Below are 21,694 nucleotides of genomic sequence, written 5' to 3'. Positions count from 1 at the left end.
ATTGAAATCAGTTTTCTGAATATTTTGTATCAATAGATAAAATACAAATCAATTATTTTAGTTTCAATAGGTCAATTGCCCCACACATATATTTAATTTTTAGAAACAAACAAACAATGTAGAATTATAATTTTGCTGATAATAGGTATGAAAATATAGTAATTTTCTATGGTCTATTCATATTTTGGGGGAAACATTTAGAAGAGAGATATCCAAAAATATTTTAAGTAAATGAACCTTCATTTGAGAAGTATATATCATGTGTGAAAAACAGCAAATAGTTTAATTGAGTTAATATAATTTGTAACTTCAAAGAGGTTGGTTAAACTTTAATTGGTTAAATATTTCTATTGTTATATAATCACTTCATTGCACACTGGAAATAATTTATGATCTCAGAAATTCCATAAAATTCAATAGAAGATAGATTTGTTTTGGCTGCCAACCACAAATGTTTAGTTGCTGAAATGAAATCAGTAAAAGTCAAAACTCAAACAAATCAAGTAAAGTAAGTTTTATCTCATCCATTTAGAAAAATAATTGCATCATTCCCATTGACTTGCACTCTCATCATCCATTATCCTATTAGTTTTAATTGGAAGATGAGAGGAATGATGACAATAGTTTTAGGCTTATTTCTAACTCGATGTTTTAACTTCATGTAGTCCTATCTATTTATTTAAATATATCTTAGAGGGAAATACATGACAGACATTTTGCAAAGTATTTTATGTACTTATTCCATTTAGGTAAAACATATGCATCAATTTTAAATGTCAGAATAATGCAATTAATTATGAAAATGTTCAAAATAATTAATTCCCTGTAAACCTAACTTCCCAATATACCTCTGTAATTTAATGGTTAATTCTAGGACAAATTATACAAAATCAAAATGTTTTAACAAGAGTCCTTCAAAAACTGTATAGCTCAATTGAATAAGCTTAAGAAGTTTATACAGCATTTGTATCAGAATAAAGAACCCTTGGTAATCTGAGTCCAACCAGATTCTACTGAAGGTCACTCATCTCTACTCATCCTATTCTTGATAGGATTTAAATGGTAACTAGACCTGCCAACCAACCAGAAATTATAGCAGAATCCAAACACTAAGTATATGTGGTTATAATAATAATAAGTTTTAGAAGACATGGAAGTGAATTTAGTGCTCAGATGAAGAATATAAATGATTTGCATTTTTTTTCTTATGTGGGTGTATTTGGTTCACATTAGGTTTTTAGTTCTACCATAACGGATAAAAATTATATGAAATATGGAACTTACTCATCTATCCAACTAAAGTTGTTATGTCTCTAATGTGTGTCAGGAAATGTAAGATTGAAATTAATTTTAAGATGTATAAATAAATACATGAAAACAGAAAATGATCATTTCTTTCACATAGTTTACATTTCAGTGGGATGTGAAAATACTGACTCAATATAAAGAAAAAATATGAAGAGTGTATGATGAAAGTTTTATTCTTCCTTTTCTATTTTTGTTCTTACCTCTTTGATATTACTTAAAATTTATAAGAATTATTTTTAATTAAAAATTCCCTTTGCAGTTATTTTATAATGATCACCCCAGTGGTTATTCAGCATTAATAGTGTACATAAAAGTTAGGTATTTTGGAACAGCATATGTTTTTTACTCCTTTCATATTTTATAATTTAATCATCATACATATTACATACAAACACTTTGTAAGCCTGTAAGACAATGTAACAAAATTTGTACAAATAGTCATGTTATTGTAAAGAATTAAAAAGAAAAACTAGTATCATATAGTTACAATTTCTGAACTTCTCTTTTCATCCCTTACGAGTCTTGTTTCTCTCTAGCATCATTCTGCTTCATTCTCAAGAATTTAGCAATTCTTCTAATGCAGGTTTCTGGAGATAAACTTTCTAATTTTATTTATTTAAAAAAATATTTACTTAGTAGAGAGAGACTCATAGATAGAGAGCAGGTTGACAGCTTGAGGAGGGGGCACCTGGAGGGACTGAGCAGAGAGAGAGAGGGAGAGAACTCATGGACACTGCCAACAGTGTGTGATTGCTGGGCTAAGGGGGGTGCAGAGAGGTGGAGGAGGGTGTAGGAAAGATATATGGCAATAGAGAAGACTTTGGGTGGTGAATATACAATACAGTATACAAATGTGTTGTTGAATTGCAAACCTGAAACCTATAAAATTTTGTTAACCAATGTCAACCCAATAAATTCAATAAAAAATAAAAATATTTTCTTAAATTGTAAAAATTTATAACTTAACATTTACTATCTTAACCATTTCAAAAAGCACAGTTCATTATTGTTAATTATATTCACATTGCTATGCAACTAAAATTCAGTACCTTTTTATTTTGCACCATCGCAATGCATATGATGGTTTATTTTTGTCTCATAGATCCTGTAGGCACTGTTCAAATTTTTTAATCTTTTTTCTTTATGTTCCTCAGATTCAATAATTTTCATCATTTTATCTTGAGGTTCACTGATATTCTTCTGCCTGCTTAAAATCTACCTTTGAATCCTTCTGGTAAATGTTTTATTTGTTATTGTAAATTTCAGTTCCAGAAATAATTTTTCTTTTTTTATGTTTCTTGTCTCTTTATTGATATTTTTGTTTTGTTCATACATAATTTTATTCAATTTATCTATGTGTTTCTTTAGCTGTTTGAGCATATTTAAGGCAGCTTTTAAAAAAGCCTTTATCTAGTAGATATGATATCAGGTCTTTTTTCAGTGAGAGTGTCTGTGGGTTGATTCCTCCCTCCCTTGAATGTACCCTGATTTTCTACTTGTGTTTATATGTGTTGTAAAATTTTTTTATTGAAAACTCAATATTTGAGTTTAATAATGTGGTAATTCTGAAAATCAGATTCCATTCACTAGGGTTTAATGCTTTTGTTTTTAAAGATTTTATTTTTATTTTTATTTTTTATTATTGTACACTGTCTATGCAGCAAAGATCAACTAAAAGTATAAACTTAAGGTCTTCTCAAGTGTTTTCTGTGCTGGCACCTTTCCCTTGGCATGTGTGGTTACCTTCTAATTTCCCCCACATATTCAAATTGCTGTTGAATGTTCTAGTCCCTAATGTCTGACTCCCAAATGGGGAGTAAGGCAAAAATAATGGGGGTGGGTAAAAGTAAGCACTATCCCTTTGAATCCTCTGGAAGTCACTTCAGCAAGTGTAGGAGAGACAACAATGTGGGGAAGTGTAACAACAATGGCCACTTGTCCATTTTCTTGCACCACTGAGATCAAAATTAGCAATCATTGATAAGAGATCAGACCTCAGATGTTTGTGGGACAAGATCCTTTTGTAGACCCTTGTTTCCACAAAGTACACGCAAGCTGCTCCTAGAATACATGCACAGCTGCCTGGAACAGGGCTAGGACTGAGGATGGGTAAATACTACTGTGTTAAGAGCTAAAATTGACAGATAATTAAAACTATTTATTCTCCAAGTCTTCTTTTGTAACTTACAAGCATTCAGTAGACTCAAACATTCCAACGTAGTTACATCAGACAGATACTGCCACTATAACTGGCATCTAGGTGGTAAGACAAATTCCTGGTTCTTCCTGCACTGCCATCTTCACAGAATCCTCTCATTTTTAGTGTTTCACTTTTATGGCAGTTTTCAATACTTGCCCTTTACATTTGTCTTTCAGTAGTTTGGAGAAAATGTGCCCAAACATGTTTTCTTTTATCCCATATATTATGAGTATATAAATACTGTAATTCATCAAATTTGGGGAAATTTTCAGCCATTATTTTAAATATACTTTCTGCTTCATATTCTTTATACTCTTCTTTTAAATTTAATTATAGATGTATTAGTCCATTTTGTTCAAAAATATTTTTTATCCCCAAAAGACCCTGAATAGCCACCACAATCTTAAGAAACAAGAAAAGAATTATGACCTGATATCAATCTACACTACAAGACCATAGTAATCAAAACAGCATGGTACTGGGCATAAAACAGACATATAGATCATTGGAACAGAACAGAGAACCCAGACATAAACCCACACTTTTACAGTCAATTAATATTTGACAAAGGACTCAAAAACATACAATGGGGTAAAAATAGTCTAGTCAATAAATAATGTTGAGAAAATTGGACAAATATATACAAAATAATGAAATTAGACTGTGGTGGACTCCAGCCAGTGGAGTCTGCCTGTTGTGGCTGAAAGAGACAATAAATGTACAGGCAACAGCAATCCTGTGGAGGAAAAGGGAATGGCATGGCCACTCTCTCAAGGGGAGAGTGTGTATGAGTGCCTTGGCCACTCTCTCAAGAAGAGAGCACCCTGACCCTTGCCTAGACAGGCTTTTATTGTTTTTCTTGGGACTACATCAGAGAAAAATTCATTATCTATTACATGGAATATTATTGTCTACATTTTAGGTACAATCAAGGAAATGGAATAACATGCAGAGGGGAATGGTGGCAAGGATTAGCTCTGTCCTTGGGTGAATTCACAAATTCACACAGGCTTTGGAAATTACCTTGAAGATAGACAATACACATTGGTTGTTTTAGACTAGGGTGATGGAGTTTTAGCAAGAGCAAGCCATAATAGTATGTATTTTCTAGTCCTGATTCCCATGGGAAAACTCAGTTTGAAGGTCTGGCTCCTGCGTACCACATCGCTTCTGTAGGTTTTCCATATGGAGCTGAGTCACATTTGCCAGACTGAAACAAACCAGTCCCTACACTAGACTACCTTCTTACACCACACACAAGAATCACTTCAAAATGGATTAAAGACTTAAACATTAGACTCAAAAACAAAATTCTAGAAGAAAACATAAGTAGTAAAACCTCAAACATTTCTCATAGCAATATTTTTTCTGATATATTTTCTTAAGCAAGGGAAATAAAAGAAAAAAAACAAATGAGACTGCATCGAACTAAAAAGTTTTGACATGGCAAAGTAAACAAACCATCAACAAAATGAAAGGACAATTCACTGAAAGGGAGAACATATTCAACAATGATATACCTGATAGGGGGTATCATTTTTATCAAAATGAAGAAAGAATTTATGCAGCTCAACATCAAAAAACAAAATCCAATTAAAAATAGACAAAAGGCATGAAAGACACTTCTCCAAAAAAAAAATATACAGATGGCCAAGTAATACATGAAAAAATGCTGAATGTCACTAATCATCAGAGAAACGTAAATTAAAACCACAATGAGATATCATTCTATACCTGTCAAAATGGCTATCATCAATTAATCAATAAGCAAGTGCTGGTGAAGATGTGGACAAAAGGGAACCCCAGTGCACTGCTGGTGAGAATGTAGATTGGTGCAGCCACTGTAGAAACAGTATATCATTAACCCAAAAATATTAAAAATGGAACTGTCTAATGACCCAGCAATTACACTTCTGAGAATATATCTGAAGAAGCCTAAAACACTAATTCAATAGAAAAAGTGCACCTCTATGTTCATTGCATCATTATTTACAATAATCAAGTGCTTCCAAGTGCCCATTGGCAGATGAGTGGTTAAAAATGCTGTGGTACATTTGCACAATGGAATACTACAATACTTGACTATAAAAAAGAAGGAAATCTTGCCATTTACAATAGAATTCTTGGACCTGAAGAACACTATGCTAAATGAAGTAAGCCAGCCAGAGAAAGACCAATACCATATGATCTCATTTATATGTAGGATCTAATGAACTAAATAAACTAACAAACAAAATAGAAACAGACTCATAGATACAGACAACATACCTGTTACAAGGAAGGGTTTTGGGGGATTGAGTGAAAAAATGAAGGGATTAAGCAAAAAATGAACAAACTCACAGACAACAGTATGGTGATTACTGGACAAAAAGGGTGTTGGGGGGGTGGGTAAGAGAGAGTAGGAGACTTGCCTAGGGTGGTGAATACAGAATACAATATATAGACAATGTACTATAGAACAGGACACTTGAAACCTAACTTTTTAACCAATGTCATCCCAACGAAGGCAATAAAAATAAACAAATAAATAAATATTTTCTTTGTTCTTCAGAGAATTACTTATATTGGCTTATCTTTTTTATAGTTTGTAAATGTAAAAGTGTGTTTATTCATGATCCTTGAAAAGTTACCATTTCTTCGAAAGTTCTTTTTTTAAAGTAAAATTAATTTAACTTAATTTTCTGATTATTTAACTTTTTAGTTTAAATTTTATTTTTATTTTTTAACATTTTTATTGTTGTTTGAGTTTAGTTTTCTGCATTTACCACCACCCCAACCCTCCCCACTTCCCTCCCCTGTTTAGTGTCCATGTGTCCCTGCCTTGTTAGTGTCCATGTGTCCTTTATAATTGTTCCTACAAACCCTTCTCCCCTATAATACCCACCCCCATCCCTCTGGTCACTGTCAGCTTATTCTCAATTTCAGTGTCTTTGGTTATATTTTGCTTGTTTGTTCATTTTGTTGATTAGGTTCCTGTTAAAGGTGAAATCATATGGTATTTGTCTTTCACCGCCTGTCTTATTTTACTTAGCGTAACTCTCTCCAGTTCCATCCATACTGTCACAAGGGTAGGAGCTCCCTCTTTCTTTCTGCTGCATAGAATTCCATTATGTAAATGTACCAAACTTTTCTGATCCATTCATATGCTGATGGGCACTTCAGTGGCTTCCAGCACTTGGCTATTATAAATTGTGCTGCTATGAAATGGGGTGCATAGGTCCTTTTGAATTGGTGTTTCAGGGTTGTTAGTGTATAATCCTACCAATGGAATTGCTGGGTCAAAAGGCAGTTCCATTTCTAGTTTTTTGAGGAAATTCCATATTGTCACTGTTTGCAGATAACATGATGGTGTACATAGAAAATCCTATAGATTCCACCAAAAAAACTGCTCGACCTAATAGATGAATTTGGCAAAAAAGCAGGATACAAAGTCAATATTTAGAAATCAAAGGTATTTTTGTATAACAATGAAATATCAGAAGAAGAAATCAGGAAAAAATCCCATTTAATATAGCAACAAGAAAAATAAACTACCTAGGAATAAACCTAACCAAAGAGGTAAAAGACCTGTATTCAGAAAACTACACAACACTGAGGAAAAAAATCAAGGAAGACACAAACGAATGGAAACACATACTGTGTCCATGGATTGGAAAAATTAACATCATCAAAATGTCCATACTACCCAAAGCAATTTATAGATTCAACACAATCCCTATTAATGTACCAATGGCATATTTCACAGATATAGAACAAACACTTCAAAAATTTATATGGAGCCCTGAATAGCTACTGCAATTTATATGGAGCCCTGAATAGCTACTGCAATTTTGAGAAAGAAGGGAAAAGTAGGAGGGATCACAATACCTGATATCAAACTGTATTACAAGGCCACTGTAATAAAAACAGTCTGGTACTGGCATAAGAACAGACACATAGAAACATGGAACAGAACATAGAGCCCAGAAATAAACCTAAGCTCTATGGTCAATTAATATTCAACAAAGAGGATGCAGCATAAAATGGGGTAAAAATAGCCTCTTCAAAAAATGGTGTTGAGAGAGCTGGACAGCTACATGCAGAAAAATGAAACTCAAGCACCAACTTAAACCAAGCACAAAAATAAATTCAAGGTGGATAAAAGATTTAAAAATAAGTTTTGACACCATCAAAGTCCTAGAAGAGAACATAGGCAGGAAAATCTCAGATATTCCACTCAGTAATATTTTCACTGATATGTCCCCTGGAGTAAGGGACATAAAGGAAAGAATAAACAAATGGGATCTCATCAAAATAAAAAGCTTCTGCATAGCTAAAGAAAACAGCATTAAAATAAAAAGAGAACCAACTATATGGAAAAAGGTATTTGCCAATGATACCTCAGATAAGGGTTTAATCTCCAAAATATATAAAGAACTTCCACAACTTCACTCTAAGAAAACAAGCAACAATTAAAAAATGGACAAAGGATTTGAACAGACAGTTCTCCAAGGACATACAGAGGGTCCAGAGACATATAAGAACATGCTCAGTATTGCTAGCTATCAGAGAGAATGCACATTAAAACCTCAATGAGACACCACCTCACTGTTGAGAATGGCCATCATAAACAAAGCGACACACCACAAGTGCTGGCTAGGTTGTGGCAAAAAGGGGACCCTAGTACACTGCTGGTGGGATTGCAGACTGGTGCAACCACTATGGAAAACAGTATGGAATTTCCTCAAAAGTTCTTTATAAATAAAAACCAAAAAAAATTTACAATAGTAGCTTATGCCAAACCAAAAATATAGATCTGATGTATACAAACTTTAAAAAGCACAGGTACTGGGAATACAAATTATCTTTAAAGTATTTCCCATGACATAGTTACAACTTAAATTTTAAGACAGACATAAATAATAATAATACTTAATATGCTTATATATTTAAACTGTCATACTTATTTCTATGAAATAAAAAGAGATGAAACTATAGATGTCATTACCTAGAAGTTCAACTATTGAAAGGACCACATGATTTTTTTTTTTAAGTACAGCAAAAACTCCTGACCTTTCAATATTATTGGGAACAGGCACTGTCACTGTTGCAAGAAAAAGAAAAGAAACACAAAGGCAAAAATCAAAAGTGTTTCCTTACTGAGATCATACCAATTCTCAGCAAAATCAAGACAAGCAATTACCAAGTGTCTTATATCTTTGGCCTTTTAAATTGATACCTAAACTTTAGAGAAAAGGTTGTTGTATATCACAGAGCAGTTACATATATTGATATACTTAGTTCTATCCCATTAATGCACTTTGTATTACAAGGCAAAGGAAAACTTAATAAAAATCTATAGATTCTTTCACACCAGCAAGGATTTTATTTACTTTGAAATACCCATATTACCTTTTTAGGTTTCCTTTCTTTCTAAACCATGCACAAAGAATATGTTCTGTGTAAAATCTGTCTAAGACCAATCATTGAAAATACAAAATTTGAAAAAAATGACATCTAGACATTTAATATATCAATAAACTTAAAGTCAAATTCATTTATAGTGCATGTAAAAGGAAGTGAAAAACCTAAGTATATTTATTTTCTTCAATATTACTTTTGATTACCAGCTTTAAGTGTCCAAACTCTGAAAGCTTATTTTGTCATATCATATCACTTGTTTCAGACTAAATCAACACTATCATACTTGGATGTGCAAGAAGTGTAGAAAAAATGATACTTGAGCATTTCTTTAAGGTCATCTACTAAAATTAATTGTGCTTTCTATGAGATAATCAGTTTAAATCAGTGGTAGGAATAAATAATGTTGGGGAAACGAAATACTATTCTAAACCTGAATCTGGCGGTCTGTCCTCAGGCTCCCTCATGTCAGATGAGCATTATCATAAAATGCCTTAATATTTTCATAGCTACTGAAATAAGCTTACAAAAACATACTAAGTCAAACTAATACAATTATTTTAAAAGTGAAAATCTACATATAGTAAAGAAGAATGCCATAAGGAGTTAAAATGAATGTAATTGATAACATGACCAAACCATTCACTTGTTTTTGGAAAACAGGAGGCTGGTGATGAAATTGCACTTAATTCTGAAGCAGTTAAGATACAGCCCATCACTCCTAGCCTTTCCAATAGCATTCACAACATGGTCTCTGTCTCCTGGTGAACAGGTCCCTCACCCTGTCTTCAGCACTGGCTCACAACCCCTGAGCAGGGTCACACAATCTCACCCTCTCGCTCCAGCTGATCTGCATTGGACTGCTTTGAGCCAGAGTCGAACAGTTCTAGGACAGGGTTTACAAATCTAGAATACTCGGAATTGCTATTATGGTCCACGTCTGCACCCATGAAATCGCTCTCCCACTCCAGCCTGCTGCAGTCATCAAAGGACGACGCAGCGTGGCTTTCAAGCTTTCTGCCTAGACATCTGAGCACTGCCTGCAGGGTGTCCTCTGTCTTTGAGCACGCCCTCACTGGGAGCGTTCGACTCCTTACCTCTCTCTCTTCCCACTCTAGATCTAAGGATGTGCTGTCATCATTTCCACTAGTTCCTTTCGTTTTGGTCAATAAATCACAACTGCATTCTGTATTTGGTGTCAAAACTGTGTCATGTGATGAGAGTCTACTGCTTTGAAAAACTTCATATTGTGACTTTATGTTTATTGAACAAGATTCAAAGTTGTCTTCTGTACTGCTTATCTTCAAGTTCACAGATCGGCATTTTCCCGAGCCAGTTATTTTTTAATTTAAATAATTCAATCTTAGTTCCAAAATCTGCATTTAGTTCTTTTTTGTATTCTGTATTACTCTTTTGAAATTTCTTAATTTTTTGTCCTTCATGTGTATATTTTCTTTGCTTCATAAAGTATAGTTATAGGAGTTGTGTTAATACCCTTTTCTGGTAGTTTCAACATCATACCGTCTTGCAGTTGGCCTCTGTTGATACTATTTTTCCTTCAGCAAGAGTCATATTTTTCTGCTTCTTTGTATGACCTTTGATTTCAAATTATAACACAAATGTTGTAATATTACATCACGAAGATTCTGCTTTCTGGTATAATTCTGTGAAGATTATTGCCATTTTTAATTTAGGCAAGCTATTTTCTTAGCTTATTCAAACTGCAAAACCTGTTTTACCTTGATGGACATGGCAGAGAAGAAACTCATTAACACTTTTACCCTCCCTGTACATGTCTGTCTTGGGGTCCGTGGAGAGCAAGGCTGAATGAAGATGACGTCATTCCCATCAACTAAGAAGCCGTGTTTTGAGCATGTGCAGCAGAGCAATGACTCAGAGGAGTGATGCAATCTGTTGAGCACGCACAATGCAACATGGTAGATGAGGGTGCTTATCTGAAGGATAACGCTGCTGTCCTAGAGCTTGCGCAGTAGAGCGACATAATCAACTTGCTTATTGAGGTTAGAGTGAAACAAAATGTGTTTATCAAAGTCTGATGCAACATTGCATCATATTAGAGTATGAAAACAAAGGCTTCAGAACAGAAGCTGGAAAGCCCAGAGGAGCTGAAACAGTGTGAGACCCTCCTCCGCTCCTCAACCTTGCTCTAGCTGATTCTGAAGCTCGTGTAGACTCTGCCCTGTAGGACGCCGACTGGCTACCTCTTGGACCCAGCCTGATCTGGACTCTGGATGGTTCTGTGATGTTGTGGCTACTTATTTCTGAGTGATTATTATTTCAGTGGGTTGTTATAGATTTGGATTCAACCTGCATTAACAAAAGCTTAGTCAATAGCATAATCACCTGTGTCGTCTCACTGTTATTCCTTGGAGCAGGTGTTGTCTGTAGGGCTGATGGCCGCAGAGGCATCCTGGTGTCTCTGGTCCATGACAAGGCTGGAGGCTGGCTTGTAGGGAAGACTATTGTGCACAGACACTGTTAAGGTTAGTGTATCACTCAGGCAAGGTCCGTCAGAGACTTGGGTAAACTTGATATATAGAATTTAAGACTACCATAATACTTTTTCTTTTTCCCTCTAAGTACCCTCTTTTTCACTCCTCATGGGTCATGGTTGTCCAAAATTTTAATCCCACTTTTCCTGGGTCACAAAGGTAATGGACTATCTCTCTTGGATCCTTAGCCACTCTGTATCACATTTTTAGGTTTTCCCCACATCAGCTCACACCATGCCAGCATTTTCCACCAAGATTCACATGTCCTCCAAATTCTTTCTACTTTGCTTTGTTCTCCAAACTCCTCTTATGGTTTTTGTTTGTGCGTGTCCCTGGTTTACATTTGTTATTAATCAGAGAATCATTCTGTAAAAATCTTACAAAGATATACTAGAAGCAATATTTAACCTTTTTCTTTCAAGGGGGAATAAAATGAGAAAGCCCTGGAATAATGCTGGGCATTTTCATGTTGCTGTAGTGCCTCTGAACTATTAATTACATGGAGAAAAAAATCTCTCAACAAGATTTAATTCCACAATTTATTTTTTGATTCTTTGATGGGGAAATTATCTTGAGCTCATGAGAAAATGGCTTTGGATATTGTTCACTCTAATTTCTTTATCCAGACATACAATAGTGAACTGGTTTTAGGCTTTTAGTTAATTCTGGGAAGTAAATCAATGTTAGTAAACTCTCTTAGTGTCACATATGAAAAGGATTCAGAAAACTGCTTTAACTTTCTCTTAGCCTATATTGAAAATCATTGCCATTTCAATGATTACCAACTATGCTAATAAAAAATCACTGTATTATAAAATCACTCCTCAATTTTTAACCAAAAGCATGAGGAGAATGCACATTCCATGCTCTAAGACAAATTATTCCATACCTCAAGAATACTCAGTAAACAACTGTGAATTAGTAGTCCTGCTTCCATGGAGTCTATTTCATGTGCTCACCAAAAAGTTGCTGACTAGTGAAAAGGTTTAGTGTTTAATGACTAGGGAAATGAAGTGATCAAATTATACCTGAAACCACTGCAGAGTTTCCATAATCAATCTGCCACTGATTCAGGGAACCTCTGTCATTTTCATGGCAGAACATTCTGTTTAACACATAACCATGTATTAGAAGCTTTTCACCCTCTAGACAGGATGGTTATAAAATAGAAGATATTAGATGTGGGGGAGCTTTGTCCAGCAGATCCCCCTGGCCATTGTGGAAGAGAATAAGTCTACCAAAACATAAGTTGCTTGGGGAGGAAAGGTGGCTGATCTCTCAAAGGAGAAGAGCCTTGAGAATGTTCCTCAATGGGCTTTTATTGGTTTGAAGTTGCACGGGAATACTGGTAAAACTCATCAATCATTGTTAGGTAGTAATGATCAAACAACAGATAACATTCAAAGAACTTTGAGGGCTTATCCTGAGTCAGGGTCAGGTAGCTAAAGGGCCATAAAACCTTAGGAAACGAACTCATTTTATGCTTGGACCCTTATCAGAAAATTGAGGGCATTCTTAGCAAAGCAGGTTTCAATGGATTTTATGTGTTCTTTCTTAGGACTGATTGCCCTGGGGAACTGCCTATTCCTGCCCAGGGCTGTACCACCCTCTGGCATTGTTTCAGGCTTAAGTCAGGTGGGAGAAGTAAGGCAGCTAAGAGATTAGGAGACTTCTTGCAGACAGAATGAGGACTCAGGCTATGTCAAAGCTGAGGGTTGAGGGTCCATCAGCCCCTTTTTCTGTAGTCCCCCAAGTCCTTCCTGGATGGTCCCATCACAACCATGCCTGTCTTAGGTCATCCCTCCCTTGAGGAATCTTACCTGTCATTGGCTAACCAGTCATCTGCCCAGGGCCAAACAGGGTAAAGTAAACAGGGAAGAGATAGCACCCCTGCTGGGAAGATAAGCTTTGTCTCCTTAGCGGTTTATGGCCCCAAGGTCTTTTATTCAGCCTTTGCCATGGGGGGTTACAGCTTCTGAAACCAGGCAGGTTCCCAAGAATTAGAGATATTTCTTCTTTTTTTTTTAAGATTTTATTTATTTATTTTTAGAGAGGGAAGGGAGGGAGATAGAGATAGATAGATAGAGAGAGAGAGAGAGAGAGAGAGAGAGAGAGAGAGAGAGAGAGAGAGAGACATCAATGTGAGGTTGCTGGGGGTTCTGGCCTGCAACCCAGGAATGTACCCTGGCTGGGAATCGAACCTGGGACACTTTGGTTCCCAGCCCATGCTCAATCCACTGAGCTACACCAGCCAGGGCTTGAGATATTTCTTTAGTAAAAGTAGATAGCAGTAAACATTGAGCATTTGTGAGGCACTCATCTGCAGAGGGACCCTTGAAGGATCATATTGATTCCATCACCAGAATTAATAAATTGTTTTTAAATAACTCATAACATTTGCACATAAATATTGGACACTTTTTTAGTGTTGTATTGTATTGCATGACAATACAATTGTTGCATGCAATTGCAATTCAATTGTACTGTTGCATGCATTGTATTTTTATACCGTAACAATTATTTTCGTTATGCATGAAACAGTGAAACACATCAATAGAAAATTATCACTGTTTTGTTATAAAAGTTCTGATATGTTTTGTTCTAAATAGTTCTGATTTTTATGTAATCTAACTATCATAATTCTACTAATTATGATACAAGCTAAACTCTTCATATCTAACTGATACTCCAAATTTGGTTTTCAAATTTTGACTTGACTGATATTCAATATTCGTAGAAAAGCTGATGTTCTACAATCAAATGTTTCATGCTTAATTGAAGATCATTCTCATTTTATAACATATCTAATTTAGAAGTCATTTACTCATAATTTTCTAACAAAAATCCCATAATTGAAATAGTAATTTATTTTAATATATATCCGTCTAAAAAATGGTTTTAATTCCGAACAGAAATCCAAGGCATTTTATGACTAGTCAAATTTATATGCTTAGAACCTGTTAAAAATTATTTAAACATTTTTGTTGATTTTAATTTTAGTTGACTAATTTCATCAATTATGTTTTGATATTTAGGAGGAAATTTTTTATTAAATTCATATGTGTTTACTGAAAAAATCTTAATATTGTGTACACTATCTCCAAAGGAATTTACACAGCAAACACCATTTTGTTCATCACAGAAATTTGCTATTGTCATTTTATAAAATTTGTTACCTATGTTTTTCTAATTCTTGTTTTTCTTTAATGTTGTGGTCTTCATACTAGCTCCTGAATTCCTGATCAATTCAGTACCTGTAATAAGCCTTCACTTCAAATTTATACATGTGTTCATACTTATGTTTTTAACCATAAAAATAATTTATTTACATTATAATTAAAATAAATGATTATTGTTTCATTTTAATTATCACTGATGATTTTTATAGGTATCATTAAGATTCATGTCTGAATTAAATATTCAAATCACCATATGACAATTTTATTTCAGAGTATAGAAAATATCATTCATACTAAATCAACCAATTGACACAGAGTAAATAAGTGACCTGTTTCTGTGTATTACTGGAAACAAACTATTCATCCAACAGGCATGCCACAATCAGCAAAAGTATCTTACACAAATCAGCAGTTAAAGTGAATTGCAGTTTTCCCAGAAAAGTAATATTGAGCACAATGCAAAGATTATTTTATACTGTTTCCCTTTTTAAATTTAAACTTACATTTCCTAAAAATAAAATTAAAAAAATTAAATTGCTTAGTTGGAATAGCCACATACTAAGTGCTTAATATTCACATGTGGCTATTGGTAAAAATGGTCTGGATAGTGTAGCTCTATATCCTAAGTGAGCCCTATCAGTATAATGTAGGAAGAGTTTCTTATTAAACTTGATGAAAATATATTTTCACTCAAAGCTTATGAATTAACTTGTTGTTACTGTGACAAAATACATATAATATTCATTGGCAAGTGGAAACTCATCATTTTATCCAATTTAAAATGACAGTCAATGCCATTAAGTATATTCTTGTGTATTTTTTAATGCTAAGAAAGTATCAAAACCTTTCATGATGGGGAATTATGCGAATAAAATATTATACAACTGTTCTTTTTCTCTCTTTAGATGATGGGTAACCAGTAACCATTTGTGCACTTTTTTTTCCATGGAAATTCCATTTTAGTTTTTTAATTTTTGTTCAAGTACAGTTGTCTCTATTTTTTACCCCACTATGCCCTGTGCATTTAATTCTTAATCAAAAACATAATGAAACATATGACAGGAGAATTAAAAAATAGAATTTATTTATAAAAAATTGTGTATTTACCTTACATGTTTAAACTTCAGCCACCTTCAAATATTCTCCACTTGATGCAATACACCTATTAAGACATTTTCCCCAATGCTCAAAACAATTTTTGAACTCATCAATTTTGATGCCTTTTAGTGCTTCTGCTGGGTTTTTGTCTCACTTCTTCCACATCAGCAAAATTTTTCCCTTTGAGGACTTTTTTTAACCCAGGGAAACAAATAAAAGTTGCTCAGAGTGAGACTGGGTGAATATGGAGGGTGAGACATGAGGGGCATGCCATTATTGGTCAAAAACTTCTGAACACAGTGTACTGTGTGCAGGTGCACTCATAAATCATATATCATGAAATGGACAAACACATTGAAAAAGTCTCCAAAAATAATTCATTGAAGCTGGACACAGACTCTCACATCAATGCCGGCTGGTACACTGATACAGATGGGTTCCTAAAACACATCTAGCAAGAGAAGCTTGTACTACAAAGGGCCCACCATCCAGAAGGTAACTCTAGTTTTGGGGGGGGTCCCCTTTCATATAAGCAATAGACCAGTAGAACCTGAGCATCAAAAGCAAAAACAAAGAAAAACAAGAAGGTATTGCAATTGTAAATGCAGGAGATAATACTGCATGAGGTGGTTAAATGGCTGTAGGAGTAAAGGAAAAATGGATTGTATAAAATGAAAAAGATCAATACAATTTTATTGCTGGCTCTGAAAAGTAAATTTGGTACTCATAGTTCAACATAGTTGTATTGTACACTAATACAGATGGGTTCCTAGAACACTCATCTAATGGGAGACGCATGTACTACAAGGGCATTGCCATCCAGAAGATAATTTCCTGTTATTTTGGGGTCCTCCTGTGTATACACCAACAAAAATTCATTCAAAAATACTTTGCTCTATCAGTAAACTGCTCAGGTCATAAAACTATTTTCTTTTTTACTTCAGAAGGTAAAATGTAATAAATATCATTTTTTTCTTTTTATTGTTGACACTATTACAGATGTCCCCATTTCTTCCTTCCTATACCAGTCTTACTAGTCCCCCCTTCCCCCTGACAAATGTCAGTCTGTTCCATGTATCTCTGCCTCTTTCTATTTTGTTAGTTTATTGTGTACAATAGATTCTCGTATGGTATGAGATCATATGGTGTTTGTCTTTCTCTGACTGGCTTATTTCTTTTAGCATAATAATCTCCAAGTCCATCCATGTTGTCACAAAGGGTAAGATTTTCTTCTTTTTTATGGCTGTGTACCATTGCATTATATAAATGAACCACCACTTTTTTTTTAATCTACTCATTGTACTAATGGGCACTTGGAGTATTTGCAGATCTTGGCTATTGTAAATAATACCACTTTGAACATAGGAGTGCACATATTCTTTCAAATTGGTATTTCAGGGTTCTCAGGATCACTGGTTCCAAAGGCAGATCCATTTTTAATATTTTGAGGGAACTCCATATTGTGTTGCACAGTGGCTGCACCAGACTGCATTCCAACCAACAGTGCATGAGGGTTCCCTAATATTTTTTATACTGCTCAGCATTTGGGTTCATTTTTCTGTTTTGATTTTTTTCACATAGTCAATTTCAGAGTTGATGGATGACATGCACACTACCTGCTTTTCGTTCTCTTCTTGAATTGATGTCACTGGGAGTTGTCTGTGTTCCCTATAGTGGAAAATGTATTTATGGTTTATAAAAAAATTATCTCTTGTTTTTTCTTTGTATTTATAGTCTGTCATTTATTTCAGCAGACTGACTTTTATTTAAAAGTCTACAGTAAAATAGCTTAAAACTCTCTTAACAGATAGTTGCTGAGAACTTTTGGAAACATTTTTTATGGCTTTGAGAATAAAATTTTTTACTTCTACCTGACACTATTTTAAAGTTCATATACTATGATTTGTTTTATTTATAGTCCACTGTTTTAGCAAAATAGATTTCTGATCATTTTGAGTAAAGCCTGAAGATATATAAACTATAAAAATATTCATATTAGCAGTGTCAACTGCACTGATCAACAAAGATTAATGAGTAAGTCTACAGGGGATAATTATGTTAAATTGCATTGAAATTCACTTGGAAAAGAGACTAAACATATTCTATTTCTTCATTTTTTGTCAGTTATAGGGAAGACAAATCTTGAGAGCATTTTCAGAAATTACATTTTAGAAACAAAAGATGTTTTATTTATTGACAAGACACATTCCATAGGATAGTGAAAGATTGATGGAATATGTAAACAACAGACGCGGACACCAGCCTGCAATGTCTGAGGCATTATGGATGAGATATGAGACAAATTCACACGGGCTACCCAGTCCTGTGGAGGAAAAGGGATGGCACGGCTACTCTCTCAAGGGGAGAGCACTCGGACCCTTACCTTGACAAGCTTTTATTGGGTTTCAATTTGCACAAGAATACAGGTAAAGTTCATTAATCACTGTCTGGCAGTAAGGATCAAACAATAGATAGCATACAAAGAACTGCGAGGGCCTATTCTGAGTCAGGGTCTGTTAGCAAAGGGCTACAAAACTTTGGGAAACAAACTAATTCCTGCTCAGACCCTTATTATTTAATTAGGAGCATTCTTAGCAAAGCAGGTTTCACAGGATTTTACATATTCTGTCTTAGGCCTGATCACCTGGGGAACCCGCCCTTTCCAGCACAGGGCTGCACCTCCCTCTGTCATTGTTTCAGGCTTAAGTCAGGCAGGGGAAGTAAGGCAGCCAAGAGATTAGGAGACTTCTTGCAGACAGAATGAGGACTCAGGCTGTGCCAAAGACAAGGGATGAGGGTCCATCACCTCCTTTTGCTATAGCTGCCCAAATCCTTCCCCGGGTGCTCCCCATGATCACGCCCATCTTAGATTGTTCCTCCCTTGAGGAATCTTACCCATCATTGGCTAACCGATCAAGCACTGGAGGCCAGGCAGGGTGAAATAAAAGGAGCAGAAGCAGCACTCCTGCCAGGGAGATAAGCTTTGTCTCCTTAGTGGCTTATGGTCCAAAGGTTGCTCATCCAGCCTTAACCATGGGGGGATTACAGCTTCAGAAACCAGGCAGGGCAGTTCTCAACAAACAACAAATGCTATTACAGAAGCAAAGGAAATTGATGTATTTCAAAGGGGTATCTCCATCTATTCTCTGCTGCAAATGAGAATTGCACCTGGAATTGGTCATTCCAAGTCATGAAGTGGTTATATGTGCCTTAGTTTTTACTCTTTATTTTCAGATAAAATAATTTTTATGACAAATAATATTTTTGTCTTTTCTTAAAGTCTAGACCTTATGCATAAAACCTTCATAATATCTGCAGCAGGTTTTAACCACCTGGTTTTATTATGCATTTCCATCCTCTCATTCTGTTTATACTTACAGAAATACAGGATAATGAAAACTATTAAACTGACAAATATCAATTATCAGAGATCATATTAAGAGTATCTAAACAACATATTTTTACAATAGGTAATGAACCAATGAAAAATTAATTATAAAGAGTTTGTAAAAAATTTTATCATAGAACCATGAACTTGTGAACCCAGCTCCCCATACTATAATGAGTTTTTCTGTTGATTTCACCAGGTAAAACCAAGTCTCACTATGAGGCACATGTTCAGCTATCTGTTTACTTTATCTTTCCATGAAGTTTTAGTGACTATGATACTGAATAGCTATGAATATATAGGTCAAAACAGTGGAATGAAGAAAATGTTACTTTTTTTACATCTTTTGACTCATTTTCTCTTTTCATCCAGTTTTAAATGATCAGCCATGTAACACTTTTTAAGACAAGGCCTATGATGAATTAGTAAACTGAATATTAACATAACTGACATTTTATTTACCTTACTGCTTATGAGAATTTTCCTTCTGTTAAAAAAACACTCTGTAATACTAAAGTCACTTAATATTGAAAAGTTAAACATTTTATTTAGAAAAATTATAAAACTCAGATGAATGAAGTAAAAGAACTAAATAAATAAATATAGAGATATTCAATGTTCAAGGAGAAGAAGATTCAATATTGTCAACTTGATTTATAGATTCAAATCACAGTCAAAATCCCAGAAATTTAGTTTATGACTATCAAAAACTAATTCTAATGTATACTATATGGAGAGGCAAAAGACCACTAAAGTAGCCAAAGTGATATTGAAGGACAAAATAATGTTGAACTGATACTGACTGATTTATAGACTTAATATAAAGCTACAGTAATCAAAAACACTGTAGTATTGGCAAAGAAATAGATAAATAAGTCAGTGAAACAGTAAAGGGAACCGAGAAATAGACACCCCATAAATAAAGTAAACTAATCTTTGGCATGGGAACAAAGGTAATACTATAGGGCAAAGATAATATTTTCAAGAAATGCTTCTAGAAAAAAATGCTGCTGGAACAACTTGACACTCACATGCAAATATATTAATGTACATTACAGACCTTATAATCTTCCCCCAAATTAACTCAAAATGGATCAAAAATCTAAATGCAAATAATAAAATTAAAACTCCTAGAAGATAATGTAGGTTAAAACCTGGGTTACCTTGGGTATAGTGATACCTTTTTAGATACACCAAAGGCGTGATTCATGAAAGCAATGTGATAAGGTAGTTTTAATTCATATTAAAAATTTGTGCTCTGTGAAAGACAATGCCAAACAATTAAAAGATAATTCACAGACTAAAAGAAAATAACTTAAAAAGGCACATCTGATAAGGGACTGTAATTCAAAATATACTGTAAGTGTTAAAATTCAAGAATAAGAAATAAAAACAACTGAGTTGAAAAAATGGATCAAGATCTTCATGGGCACCTCACCATATAGATGGCAAATAAGCATAAGCAAACATGCTCCACCTCATATTTCAACAGGGAAATTAAAATTAAACCAACAGTGGTATACCACTCACACCTATTAAAATGGACAAAATCTAAAGCACTGACAACCATGTGCTGGTGAGCGTGGAACAACAGAAACTCTCATTCATTGCTGGTAGGAATGCAAAAGTATGCAGTCTCTTTGGAAAATAGTTTGGCAATGTCTTATAAAACTAATCATACTTTTATCATACAGTTGGCTTCCTTAGTATTTAGCCAAAGGAGCTGAAACTTATGTCTACACAAATACCTGAACACATGTATGTAGCAGGTTTATTCATAATTGCTCAAATTGGAAACACCAAAGATGTCTTTTAATAGGTGAATGAATAAACCTGGTACATCCAGAAAATGGAATATTGTTTAGTGCTAAAGAGATATTACCTATTAAGCCATGAAAATACATAGAAAAACCTTAAATTCATATTAGTAAGTGATAGAAGCCAATATGAAAAGACTACATATTGTATGATTCCAGTTGCTTGACATTCTCAAAAAGCAAAACTATGGAGAAAATAAAACATCAGTGATTGCCAGGGGTGTGGGGGGACAGAGGGAGAATTAAATAGTCAAAGCACAGAGGATTTTGCGGTATTATAATGATGGATATATGTCGTTATTTATTTGTCCCAACCTATAGAATATACAGTACCAAGACTAAACTTTCAGGTAAACTATAGACTTTGGAAAGTCAATGTATGATATGTCAATGTAGTTTCATCCTTGTTAAAAACTGTACCACTCTAGTAAATGATGTTGATAATGGAACAAGCTATGTATGTATGGGGATGGGAGGCACATGGGAAATGTCTGTAACCTCCTCTCAATTCTGTTGTAAACCTAAAACTGTTCTATAAAATTAAAGGTGTATCAAAATCAGTTTATTAAATTGTGATATTTAAACCATCTTTTCCTACTGGATAGGTTGTGATTTATTGCTATTTATATTAAAATAGTTTGATCCAAAGTTGCCAAATTATTTAGTGTAGAGTTGTAGCTATTTGTCAGCAGGCAGCTTTCCATAAAAGTGTGACATTTCACATATCTTCCAATAATGTAAAAATTTCATAATTCACCAATATTTTTCTCTTTTTACATTTTTCTTATTCT

Source organism: Phyllostomus hastatus, unplaced genomic scaffold, assembly GCF_019186645.2.
Source record: "Phyllostomus hastatus isolate PE091 unplaced genomic scaffold, TTU_PhHast_1.1 phas_contig_62, whole genome shotgun sequence".
In the NCBI taxonomy this organism is placed as follows: Eukaryota; Metazoa; Chordata; class Mammalia; order Chiroptera; family Phyllostomidae; genus Phyllostomus; species Phyllostomus hastatus.
Note: the sequence above shows the minus strand (reverse complement) of the source record.